This window comes from Ailuropoda melanoleuca, chromosome 1 (genome assembly GCF_002007445.2).
Source record: "Ailuropoda melanoleuca isolate Jingjing chromosome 1, ASM200744v2, whole genome shotgun sequence".
Lineage (NCBI taxonomy): Eukaryota > Metazoa > Chordata > Mammalia > Carnivora > Ursidae > Ailuropoda > Ailuropoda melanoleuca.
Window position 1 is genome coordinate 15,216,592 of NC_048218.1, and position 14,169 is coordinate 15,230,760.

At 41.4% G+C, this 14,169-nt stretch overlaps 1 non-coding gene across 1 annotated transcript; it reads right to left on the minus strand.

The window, feature by feature from the left end:
* Nucleotides 1–13,765: 13,765 nt before the first annotated feature.
* LOC117795523 lies at nucleotides 13,766–13,870 on the minus strand. Its single transcript, XR_004619575.1, has one exon. It is a non-coding gene; the product is annotated as a U6 spliceosomal RNA (small nuclear RNA).
* Nucleotides 13,871–14,169: the final 299 nt, after the last annotated feature.

The following is a 14,169-nucleotide window of genomic DNA, read 5'->3' on the forward strand; positions in this document are numbered from 1 at the left end:
CTCTGCTGATGACCTGGAGTGGAAGTGCAGCCCACTTTGGCAGCTCTGGAGAGGAGCCTGACCAGGAGCGCATGCTTCTCGGACTTGGCCTGAGCTGCTGGATTGCGCACTTTCTGGATCTGAAGAGCGTATCTGGGTCCACAGCCGCGTGGCTCCAGTCTTCTCACCGGCTCTTCCCAGTACCTGGCTGTTATTTTTAGGTGACTGATGGTGGAGAGGTTTGACTTGTAATTTTCATGCCTGAGGCTTGAGTTTCACAGAAAATGCTTCAGAGAATTTAATATGATGCAACACATACGCGTTAACAAGGACAGATTGGTTGTGTTCTTGTTGCCTGACCATTAGGAATTTCTATTCTTAGTCTTTTTCTCTTTTCACTGATCCTTCCTGACTCCCTTCCTCCACCTTCACGCTTCCTCATTGTGCCAGTTCCTGAACCCTTCACTGCCACACGTCTTTCCTTTCCCTCCCCTGCTGCCAACGCTGCTGGTTCGCTACGATGAATGAGTATGTGTGGTTGCCAACTTCCTCCCAATCTTTTCCAGACTCATTTCTCCTTTTATTCTTAGCTCTAATCAGATTCTCCTCTTACTTTCTAGACCTTGAATCTAAGGACTGACTTTCTCCCTCTGTCCCCCTGAACTGATTACACACTGCAGCTCATACTTAACCATGGCTCCTGCCTTCCCTGCCTTGGTGGTTTTCATGACCTTCTATTCAGTCTTCCATCTTCCTTAGATTTGCTCAAGTGCCAGGAAATAAGGGACCAGCCAATCTGAATACCTTAGCTCATTCATTTTTATCTGAGTTGTAATCACCCTCCAATCCTTTGAGGGCCTTGTTTAGTTTGTATGTCCAGCCCTTCCATACTGCTGAGTGGAGAAACAACTGCTCTGCTCCCCCTGCCTCAGATCAAAAAAAGAAACTGAACATGATCTGCCTGCATTGGGAGGTCCAGTGAGGAAGATTGGAAGTTAAGCCCTGTAGTGGTGTAGCTAAAATGTGGTACTGTTAGTTGAGTTAGCTTGGTCGTGGTGTCAGGTGGCTTCCGGGTGGGCAGGTGCACAGCTCATAGAGAATGCACAGTTGAACAATCCATGTGTTGTCAGAACAACAAGGTATATCGAGAGTCATTGATAATGCATCAAATGCTTGAATTTGTTTTGCGTCCTCCTGAGTTATGGGGAACACTCATGAAGACTGTGCCAGTGGTCAGAAGTCACTTGACTGCAGCAGCCACAATTCAGCTCTTAGAAATGTGGGAATTGGGCTTGCACATTTAGTTTGATATTTGGTTTAATATACCTTTGGTGCTAGACTATATCCTTTATTTTCTTTCTATCCTTTTTCTCTCTCTCTCATCCAATTCATTAATAGATGGACCAATTCTTTCTTCATAAAGAAAGAATATACTTTTATTTCAGGCTTTTTAGCTATTGTCCAGCCATGATTTTCATCACCTCCTAGGTGTACAGACAGTGGGTACTGAGCACCTGCTTGTTGAATGACTATGTAATAGCCACCGTACTGGCCCTGTCTGGTAGTGTCAGAACTTGGCAGTCCATTCTCTCATAAGTACCAGATAATTCTTCTTTATCAATTTACAGGTAATATTAAAGGTAGCTGCTGAGCAAGTCTTCAAAGTCTCTGACCACCCAAGATATTACACCTCTTGGATATACTCCCCCAAACTCTATGGAAACATGGTTGAAACCATGAGTTGCAGCTTTTTTGTAAATCTGTTATTATGGGTGAGAGATACCTAAATTAAAATTCAGGACCAAGAGGATTTGGCTTGCTGATAGGGAAAGAAGGATGAGGTGAAGTGCTGAGAGTGAAATGTGCCATGCACACACATCGGTGCGTATATGGATATGACGGCCAAAGAAGGACAGCTTTTTAACGTGTCACGAAATAGGACTAAATCTTGCTTACCTCTTGTATAAATCATCACTCTTTGGCCATTTTGCAAAAATGGTATTTCCCCTCTTGTTTAGGGTCTGCCCCATTGTAGCACATTTTGATTGCAAAGATTGTGGGAGCTTTTATCCTGATGCCATTAGCCTCTTATTTTGGAAAACCCTATCACCTGTGATAATGAAGAAGCTGGAAGATCTCACACTAATTTTTCTATTGCCCTGCACTTTCTGACTGTAGCATTTCCTCATCTCTGCCTGGCTAACTCTTCCTACCCAATGGCCCAGATCAAAATGGTACCACCTTCAAGAAGCCTTTGCCAATCCTTGCCGGCCAGATTGATCTCTTCCTTGTCTCTTCCTTAGCTCTTGGCTTATGCCTCTTCTAAAGCATGGATTGTGGTTTGCCTGGCTCAAGAGCAGCTCATTCCCAGAAGAGTTCTCTACTTTTCCTGCATTGTGGGCAGATTCAAAGTAAGGACAATTACTTACTTGACCTTATTTTCCCCATGGGGCCCAACAAAGTGCCTTGTGTATAATAGGTTCTCAATAACTATTTGTTGAATTAAATTAGATTACATTTTATAAATGTTTATAAATGAGAGAACATTGCCTTACATGGTTTACAAAAAAATAAAAAATCTGTTGGGGTAAAAATAGACTAACAAGAACTTAAGTTGAAGGGTTACATCTTACACAATGAGGTTGTGTCTTTTGAATTTTTGGAAGGCCTCTCAGAATTTATGCTTCCTAAGTGTCCTGCTGCTCTAGCATTTTGCTCAAATGCTAAAAGGCATCAGAATGGATTCTGATAAAATGGAATATTTTTAGGCATTCTAATCAGCCCAGCTCTGCCAAATTCTTGGCCTTTGGTATGTGCTGCTGAGCAATGTCAGATGCTCACACGTACACACGTTGACATTTACAAGGCATGAGGTGGACTCAGCCAAGTTCAGAAATGAAGCCCCCCTTTTGATTGGTTCCCCAGAACTTCCTCTGATGCGTTTATTGTTGGCTACTGGAGGAACTGACAGGCTGCTGTACCAAATGAATTAACATTTGTTTCTTCACTTCAGGAAATAACATCTGCATACAAGGGTCAGGTATTCTGTGAAGTTGTGGATTCATGAAGTTACATTCTCGACTGTGTGCAGGGGACCTCGGGCCACTGTGGCATTGGCATTAACTGACGTTGCACGTAGGGCTGGGCTGTTTTAGAACTCCCTGGTGTGGGATTTGCAGAAATGAAAATTAACAGGGCTCCACTCCAAATATGTACTCGATGATTTTAGAAAATTCCAGATAAGAATCCAAGAGGCCTACTCTCTTCTTTCTGAAAAATACTATCTTTTATCTTAAAAAAAAAAAAAGCACTATTTTACTTTTGTGCTCCATAAAAACATCAGAATGTATTTCGTAACTTCTGGAATTCCACTGCCTTTTTAGAAGGAGAAGCATCCCAAAAGGGAGAGACCAGGACAGTGTGTGTGTGTGCGCGTGCACGTGTGCGCACATGTCTAAATCCCTGTCTAGACAAAAATAGAGGTTAGGTAGGTTATAGGAAAGAATTTTATAAGACTAAGCAAAAATGATTTCTGTTTCTAAAATAGTGCTGTTTATGAAAGGTGCTTTTTTTCACACTATGTAGTTAACTCTGAGTAGCTACCTCTGGAGATGAAGTCCTGCTGAGAATTCACATTGCCTCTTTTAAAGGCTACAGGAGGATTTATGAGCTCCGTGACACTGTTTTCCTGTTAAGGCCCAGGATACCACCAGTTACATCCTTTCTCCAGGGATGCTGAGAATGTTAACCCTTCTGCTCCCATCAGGGCCCTGTGGGAAGGGGAGTTCCCTGGGAGGTGCCAGACGGTCTATTCTGACTATAATGCAGGAAAACATGCTTTTATGATTGAGGCCAGTAGGGATTCTGGAAACCTTGGAGCCATGTCCCAGCACCTTTAACCTCTTAACTCTGAAGAATCACTACTATTAAGCTCTGGAAATGAGGCTCTGGTGATGCCCATTTGGAGTCTAGCCACAGGTGAAGGATGGGCTGACTTTGCACATGGAGATGTCTGATAATACCTGCCCAGACTTCCTGGCCTCCACCATGGCTCGATGAGCCTTGGCAGTTGGAGGGCCCTGGCTGCCAACGTCATGATAACACCACCACCACCAGGCAGTTTATAGTACTTTCTACCGTTCAAGTTCATCTCACATTCCCTGTCTTTAAAATAACTCTCGGAAGCATGCAGAGCTGGTGTAATTTCTTCCCTCTCTCTTTAACCCCTTGAGGAGGACATGAGGCTTGCCTGAGGGCATACAGTTGGTACAATACCAAGTTGAGAGTGGAACCTGTTCCCCTGAGGTTAATCCAAGCTCTGCCCACTGTGATCCTGGGCACTCAGTATCACAGCCAGGGGGGTTCTGTCTCTAGATGGGAATAGAGGCAAACGGGATCCTGTACGTGAATGTCTCATTGAAACACTTACCTTTATTATGACAGAAGAAGAAAACATGTATCGATATTGCAAGAATCGTGATTTTCAAGACGTGTCTCTGGAAAAAGCTTCAAGATTATCCTAGGGCTTCTCTAGTTCCCGTTGGAACTCAGACTCACACACCTCAGTTAAAAATGTATTGTAGGGACTTCTTGATAGCAAGGACAAAGCACAGCCTGGGGAGGTGTTATTCACTGAAATGGCAGCTGTTTATTTGGTCTTTTTTTTTTTTTTTAAAGATTTTATTTATTTATTTGACAGGATAGAGACAGCCAGCGAGAGAGGGAACACAAGCAGGGGGAGTGGGAGAGGAAGAAGCAGGCTCATAGCGGAGAAGCCTGATGTGGGGCTCGATCCTGTAACGCCGGGATCACGCCCTGAGCCGAAGGCAGACGCTCAACCGCTGTGCCACCCAGGCGCCCCTATTTGGTCTTTTTTAACTGTCAGGAGGGCCAGTCCATTCACTCTGTGATTGTTAGGATGGCCCAGAAAACCAGACTGTTGTTGCTACTTCAGGTATTTCACTTTTGTGTTTGGCTCAGCTCTGCAAGGACAGATTTTTTTTTTTTTTTTTTTTTTTTTTGGGNTTTGGGGCCAACTATCCTATTTACTGGCTAACAGGAACCGAGAAAATGTAGATTAGAACTTGGTTTCAGGACTTAAATGCATCAACTTAATTTGAGAGCTTTGAAAAAAATTGTGTGGGGGCTGACCATTTTACAATCATGATAGGTGACTAATCTGTTTTTAGACCTAAAGACTTTTATGTTCTATTCTATTTGTTATTTTCCTATGTCCTTTCTGTGAACTGAAGGTTTTTTTTTTTTTAAACAAAACTTTTGCTCATATTGGTTCTAAACAATGTAGATGTTAAAAATTGGCTTTAATTCTTTTTTTTTTTTTTCTGTCTAAATCTTCATTTGTGAATCTCTTTGTCCTTAACCAGCCGCTGGCTTTATGTGCATGATTACCAAAAGAAAAGGAAAAGAAAAATAGTTTAAATCTACTCCTAGAATAATCCATGGTGTAGTTTTTAACTAGCATATATTTTATATTAACGTTGCTTTTTTCAGTCATTCTAAGCTCAATAAAGTCACTTTGAATAGTAGGTATGTTTACAAGCATAGTCCAAAATGATATCTGGTTCTTTTCAATATCATTTACAAGTTCAAAAATCTGATAGGAAGCCGGAATGCCCTTAGAAGTATCAGGTAACAAATGCCTCAGGGTTTCCCTGAGTAGTGAAACAATGTATTTAACATTCTTTGAAATCTCCAAATATGGTGAGTTTGGAAGAGCTGGCTGAAAAAAGTTGTGTAGCTAGTATCTAAGGCCCAGCTATATTTCACTTGCCAAAAGTTCTTTCTTTCGTTTTTTCTGTAAAAGACACTGAACCAGGTTCTAGTCCTGGGTCTGATACCAATGAGCTGTATGAACCTGGAAAGACACTGAACTTCTGTGAGACTTTGTTTTCTAATCTGAGAATGGGTTTGGCCCGGTAGGCATCAACGATTATTTCCAGTTGTTAAATTTATTAAATGGTCATGTACTATCCTGTGATGTTCTCTGCAACAGTGCTACACAGAGTGAGAATCCTACAGGTAAGGATTAAAAATCTTAAGGCAATAAAAAAAAGTCTTAAGGGAATCTAATTTCATACTTACAGAGAATTTTTCTCGTTTCTCAAAGCTCATTCTAAGATTTCCATGTGCTTTTCTTTTTTCTTAATTTAGCATAGATGTATGCCTTGTTCCTTCATATATTAATACATTTCTTCACTGGATTTTGAACACTGTAAGCTCATATGCTGTATATTTCAGAAATATTTCCTTGCCCATTTGTCCCTTCTGTCTTTAAGGCGATCATTGGTTGTCTGCTTCTTGGCAGAGTAATGGTCCATTTAGTCAGGTTCGTTAAAATAGTAATGATAAAATGACTGGCTTAATAACTGATCATTTTTATTTCTCAACTGGTTATTTTGGTGTGTAAACATATGGTTTGCTGTGTTCTTAGAGATTAGGCTAATTTTTGAAACAATGTCATTACAGAGCCCCGAGACACCCCTGAGGTTCTTGTAAAAGACGCACAACCTCTGTTTATACTCATTCTAATTTCTTGGTAGACTGATCAGTTGAATTGGTAGAGAACCTTATCCAATCTCAGCCATCCCCTGGAATACTTACCTTGCTTCTGAAATTACCAGCCTTTTTGTGCTGTGAGCAAAGACCATGTTTTAGTAGCAAGATTGCCTCTTTGAGGGTCATACTCTGATGATCAAGTTCAAGGTTACCAAGTGCTTAGCAGTGTTGATAGTCACACCTCTTGACTGGAATCAAATTTAAGAAAAAAATATTTTTAGAGTAGTTTTAGATTCATAGCAAAATTGATAGGGTGGTACAGAGAGTTCCCATATATCTCCTGACCCCAAACATGCATAGCCTCCTTTGTTATCAATATTCCCCACTAGAGTGGTTATGTTTGTTACAGTTAATTAGCCTACATTGACACATTTTAATCAAAGTCCATAGTTCACTTTAGGATTCACTCTTGGTATTACATATTCTATAGGTTTGAACAAATGTAGACTAATGTGTATCCATTATTAGAGTATTATACAGACTATTTTCACTGCCCTAGAAATCTGTTCCACCTATTCATCCTTACCCAGTCCAACCCAACCCCTAACAGCCACTAATATTTTTCTGCTTTCATAGTTTTGCCTTTTCCAGAATATCATATATAGTTGGACTTGCATAGTATATAGCCTTTTCAGATTGGCTTTTTTTTTATTTAATAGTAACATGCATTTAAATTTTCTTCCGTGTCTTCTCATGGCTTGATAGTTCATTTCTTTTTAATGCTGAATAATAATCCATTGTCTGGCTATACCACAGTTTATTTATCTGTTCACTAACTTGTAAATTTTGGCAATTCTGAAAAAAGCTGCTATAAACATTTATGTGCAAGTTTTTGAGTGGACATACATCTTCAACTCCTTTGGGTCCATACCAAGGAACATGATTGCTGAATCATATGGTGAGAGGACATTTGGTTTTATGAGAAACCGCCAAACTCTCTTCCAAAGTGGCTGTGCCATTTTGCATTTCCACCGGCAAGGAATGAGAGTTCCTGCTGCTTCATATCCTCATTGGTATTTGGAGTTTTAAGTGTTTCAGATTTTGACCACTCTCAGCTCTTAAACTTTTTAAAAGGTGACTTGGCTGTTCGAAATTTTGTGTGGTGTTTTTGGCTATGTGTCCTTTGTGCCAAGAAATGGGTTTGCACTCTCAAGTAACTTAAAATGGACTCTGGAGGCAGGGACTTTGGATTTTCTGACCTTGAAGAAGTTATTTCAACTTCCTGTGTGTCAGTTTCCTCCTCTGGGAAAACTGGGACAATAATAGTGTCTACCTTATAAGTTCTTGTAGAAAGTGTGCATGGGACAGTGCTCAGCACATATAAAACTCTATGTAAGTGTGCACTATTGTGATTACAAAGATATTGATCATTAGTCTTGCTATCGAGAAGCAAACTATGTTCTTTTTTCTGATGGAGGTATAGATTCAGAGGGTTTTAGGGTTCCAAGGACCCTTAAGAGGGTGGATAGCCCAATCTCTTGGCCAGTGCCCAAATCCCCCACAATAGCAATGTTAGGAAGTAGGGGCAACTTGTAGAGAACAATACAGCCCACCACAGGTGGACTAATTAACCTTGCATCAGGAATCTGAAGTCCTAGGTCTCCAGTATCTTAGAAGTAGGTCACAACGTGTATGGTGTTTATTGTACAACAAGATTTATCAAAAATCTAGATCAGTTTGCTAAGACGTAGATGATTTAGTGGTTTTGGTAACATGAATAATTCAGCTGCCCTTCAAATTTTTGGAGAAAGCAAATCAGAAAATGGAAATTCTATGACAGTTCTAAGGAACGGGGCAGGAATATTCCTACCCCACACTCATAGTCTCTTTCTGACAGTGGAAAGAGGGACCAAGTTTTAAATTCAGCTTAGCCCCATATAATTGATAATTCTGCCTGTTTTCCCAGAAGATGGAATATTTCTTTCCACTTCTCTATTTCCAGCTCACATGTGCTGTGTCCAGAACCCTTTTGATTCCCTGGGATTTTCTTTAAGAAACCCAGATATTCCAGCAATAATTCCCATACCTCACAGAATCATCTAAAAATAACCCAAGGAAAAGAATTGAGTCCAAGTGGTCCAGTGTTTCATGGAACCTGGTGGAAAGAACAATGGCATTGTCAAATAAAAAAGAACTTATTTCAGCCTACAACATTCATTGAAAGTGTATGTAAATCCACAAGCAGATGCTTTGTTGTCTAGAGGAATTTTACCTCCCAGGTTTCAGAGTTAGGCAACATGAAAGTTGATTTTATACCAGTAACGTGGTAGGAATATTATGACTCCGGAATGTAACTTCATCTTCATTTCTAGACATTAACTTTGAAGATTGAGTCCCACTGTGGGCTGGTTGGTCGGTGATTCATTCATTCATTCACTCACTTTGTCACACAGGATCTTCCAAAGTAAGCTAATGCATATTCCATCACTACTCATAGGTTTGGAAGTTTTTAAAGCCATTCTTTGCAAACTGCAATACATCCCACACAGATAAGTTATCCAGAAAAGGTCTGCTTCAGCATTTTTATAGATGAGGGCACTGAGGTTCAGTGAGGTTCAATAGCTTGACTACAGTCACACAGTCAGACAGACAAAATGAGGGACGCCTGGGTGGCTCAGTCAGTTCAGCTCAGGTCATGATCCCAGGTCCCTGGGATGGAGTCCCACTTTGGGCTCCCTGCTCAGCAGGAGTCTGCTTCTCCCTCTGCCTCTGCCCATCCCCAGCTCATGCTCTCTCTCTCTCTCAAATAAACAAATCTTAGAAAAGACAGAATGAGTTTCCCAATTTGGGTCTTTTTTTTTTTTTTTAAAGATTTTATTTATTTATTTGACAAAGAGAGAGACAGCCAGTGAGAGGGAACATAAGCAGGGGGAGTGGGAGAGGAAGAAGCAGGCTCCCAGCGGGGGAGCCTGACGTGGGGCTCGATCTCAGAACACCTGGATCATGCCCTGAGCCGTCCTGAGACTGCGCCACCCAGGTGCCCCCCAGTTTGGGTCTTGAAGTACAACTCCAGATTTGTTCCCCTTCACCCTTGAACTTTCTCCTCCCCGGGTCATAGCAACCCCCCATGTATGAGCATTATTTTCAATTTGTCTTTCTCCACTCCCCTTCCCCACTGCAAGCATGTGACCTGTAGACTCCACGCACAGCCTACGATCCCTCCAGATCTGTCCATCCCCATTACTGCTGGTGAGAGGCATCTGGGATATCTGCTTCCATTTTCTGCTCCTTCAAACCCTTCCTCTGTAGAGCAGCCAGAGTGATCTTTTTCACGGGCTTAAAGCCTTCCAAAGGGTTCTCTTTCCACCAGTGATGAAATCCCCCTACATAGCCCTGGCTTCTCCGGCCCTCCGGCCCTCTGAAGTGCAGCCATGCCCAGCTGTCAGACCTCTGCCCTTCACCCTCTCCCTCCTCTTTCTCACCCCCACAGCAGGCTTTATTTGTGCTTTTTAAGGATGTACAGATGCTTTCCTCACTTGAGATTTCTACACCAGCTCTTCTTAAGTATTTCTGGAATTTTCTCTGTCCCCGTAGAACTTCATATGGGTAGATTTAAAAAAAAATTTTTTTAAAAGAGTGGTTCTTGTTCAGTACCTATCACCTCCTTTCAGAACACCGAACACAAAACAGCCTCTTGGTCACTTTCTCTCACACCGCCTTACTTTGATTCTCAATATATCTTATGCATTTTATAAACTACATGTATCACACATAGTTTTCTTGTTAAAATACGAACAGCTATTTTTCTGTTGTTCTCCTTCCTATTAGGAGAAGTTATTCTCCTTCCTATTAACATGCAGGGTCGTGAGGAAGGCCCTTGCCTGCCTCCTTCACCCCTGCATTCTCAGCGCCCAGCAACACTTGTGAAGGAATGCCGGGCGATGCTACATCTCATTTTTCTTATTTCACAGCATCACACTTTCTGTCATTGTCCAGCTTCCTGAAATGACAGGGGCTCATCCAGTGTGAGAACGCTGACTTTGAAGGCAGATACACAGAGCTCAAATCCAAGCCCAGCTATCACTTGCTGCGGAATCGTAGACAATTTAATTTCTTGGAACCTCAGTTTTCTTGTCTGTAAAATAGATAAGGCTAGTAATAGTATCCACCTCAGGGGGTTGTTGAGACGATAAAATGTGCAAACACGGTGACGATGATAAAGTACACAGCACCCTACCTGCCACATAGTAGGCTGTATAAGTTGCCAGCTGTTCTGGCTGTACCGTGTATCATTTATACCATGCAGTTTCCTTATGTGTATAAAACATGATCTTTGCACTCTTTTGTTATTTATCCTGTATCTACATTATGTATATAGTGTTAGCTATTTTTATTATTCTGTTATTTGATAGAGCAAAAAAATGTGTAAATAAATTTACAAATTTATTTATTATTCATTTATTATTCTACAAATATATTTATTTATTATTAAGGAAGCCTTAATTATTTATTATTAATCCTTTATCATTTATTATTTATTTATTACAAATTTATTTATTATTCTACAAATATATTTATTATTCTACAAATAACAGAATAATATTTGTAAAACACCATAGACTAAATGCCAGTCACTGCTTTCTTAGCTTCTTGTATTAAAAGATTCAGCCTGCTTCCTTTTCTGGGAGCCTCCCTCTCCTCCCCTCCTCCCCCTTCTCTTTCTCCCTCCTTTCCTCTCCCTCTCCCTCTCTCTCTCAAATAGCTTTTATTTATTTATTGTAAGAACACACAATATAAAATCTACCCTCTTAAGTTTTAGGTGTGCAATACAGTATTAACTAGGTAGGATATTATAGAGCAGATGGCCAGAACTTTCTCGTCTTCTCTAACGGAAACTGTATGTAACATTTTACGAAGTTAGAAGCGGCAGTAGGACATGCTGTTATGACAGGCGTCCTAAAGGTGGCAGCAGAGGTCTAAGGTTTGGAAAATGTGGTAGCTTTTTGTAGACACAGTATAAGATTTGAAGGGGAGGGAAGAGTTATCCCATGGTCCTGTTTTTGTATCTTAAATTACCCTTTGTTATTATTATTATTGCTGGGAAAGGATGTGTCAGGTTATTTCGGTAAGCCACTCTAATGCAAATCATATCTGGGAAGTGGGAGCCTGTTATTGTTCATTAAAACTTCAGGCAAAATGAGAGCATTAGTGCATTAATAGGATGCAGGAAGTGAAATTGGTGGTGAAGGTGAGGTAGAGAGCTTGTAGCAGGAAGCAAAGGGCTCCCCGGGGTGTGGGTGGGCACATCCTTTGGCCCCAGGACTCCGATCTGCAGGGAGAGGCACAGCCAGGGGAAGTCAGCTGAGCCCTCTAAATCGTGGGACCAGAGCAGAGTTCCCTCTGGTCTGGGTTTAAGGCTTGAGTCCCTGGAATCACCTCATTCAAACTTTAAATAATATGTAGAGTCTACAATGTCTATGTGTACAAATCAGATTCTCTGCATCTAATAGAGACCAGGGGAGTAATAAAATGGATAAAAGGAGGCCAGGAACATTGTCAAGGGCTCCGGTGTAGTTGCTCTTTGCTACTAAATATGAAGTACTTCACAGGGACCACCAGATGTCAGTATTGCACCAGAAAATACTTAACACCCTCCGGTTCCAGCTTGGAAGCTAAGTGGAGCCCTACTATCACACCTGTTTCCCATTTGCAGCAATAATTGGAATTATGCTTATAAGGAGCAATTATTTGCCCTTTTTCCGTAAATGAAAAATACATTTTTTTTGGTTAATAGTGGCTGCTTTAGGTATACTTCAGTTATTGTTTTGCGAAGAAGAGAATCCTAAGGTTGTATTGTCTCTGACTCTATGTATGTTATGATTCAAAATTATCTGTGGAAAAAAAACCTAAGCAGCATGTGAATCGAGGTATAATATCCCCACCGCGAGACTATATCAACTGCTGTGAAATTGCAAGACAAAAACAGCATAAAACTGTTTGGTTCATAATTTACCCTTTGATTTGCAGCCTATGGCTTTTCTCTAAAAGCACAAAACAAAATGGTTACAAAATATGGCTTATATTGTTTACATATTTTATAACCACTTATGTATAAAATAGCTCTCCGTAAAATGCGTCTGTGTGGTTGAGGAAATTGAAAAGGTGATTGTCCAACCAGGGCTGGTATGTCAAATACCTAGCATAAGCCGCCCGCGTAGGAGGGATCATAATAAATGGAGACTGTTGTTCCATTTATTAAGAAGTAATAGATGCAGGAGTAAGTGCAGTAATCTTGTGTGCGGAATGGGCGCAGCCTCACAGTGAAATAGCAGGCTGTTGCTTTGGTGGAAGCGACACAGGATGAGCTTCCTGCTGCAGCCCCCAGCTGACTGTGTCAGGGCAGGAAAAGCACGGCTCTGCCTTTCAGCAGACACTACAGACCAGTGTTCAGCAATGGACCATTAACACCTTTTGAGAATAGCAAATCCATTTTTTTCCCCGTTTTGTTCCATTTGGATTAAATCTCTAGGTCAAACACTCTACTGGATGATACAGAGCATGACAGGCAAAAATGAATGGCTTTAGTAAATGGGATCGTCCAACGTTCAACATGGCTTCTTACGTTGACGAATCGATCGGCTTTTGGTAGGCACAGCTGGGGTGAATTCCTTAATTAAGCTAGGTCTCCTATTTGGGCCAGTTTAGACTCCAGTCATTCATGAAGCTTTTTTTTCCTCCTTCCCCTGCCCCCTTCCTTCCTTTCCTCCTCCCCCTTCCTCCCTCCTCCCCATCCACCCTTCCTTCCTCCCTCCCTTTTTTCTTTCTTGGCAAGCCAATGCCTTATTCCTTACTGTATGCCATCCGTTTTGGTTCCAAGCATTAGAAGTAAGCACTTTATTTGACTTATTTCCATTATGGGCTGAATTCTGCTCTCCCTGCACCCTTCTTATGTTGAAATCCTAACTCCTTAGTGCTTCATCATGAACTGTATTTGGAGATGGGGTCTCTAAAGAAGTAATTAAAGTTAAATAAGGTGATTGTGGTGGGCCCTAAACTAATGACTGGAGTCCTTAATAAGAAGAAATTAGGGCACAGACAGGTGTAGAGGAAAGACCAAGTGAGGACACAGTGAGAAGCCAAGAGAGAGCCCTCAACAGAAAGCAGCCCTGCTAGTACCTTGATCTTAGACCTCTTAGCCTCTAGAGCTGGACAGTTTTCTGTTACCACAGCCCCCCAGCAAAGTACACATCCCCTGAGATTCTTTTTTTTTTTGAGTATGGGACACTTCAGGAATTTGCATTTCCTCCTTGCACAGGGACCATGCAGAACCCCTCTGAATCATTCCAGTTTTAGTATACGTGCTCCCCTTAGATTCTTTAATTCCCCAATTTACCTGAGTTTTAAAAAAATTGGCTCTTCTGGACTTGGCGCCTCACCTCCTGTTGGCACACACCAGTGACCTAGCACAGTCGGCAGTGTGACTACATTTGCATGAGTGTGAGCAGACCCTGAACTCTACAGCATTTCCAAGCAGCCCCGCACACTAATTCATTTAATCTGTCATATTGCTGGTGTTCGTAGGCATGATCAGGAAACAGAAGAGACTCAAAAATGTGGTGCTGGGTGGGAGGGAAGGAAGACCATGACTAAAGATAAAATGTTGGTCTAAGTGTT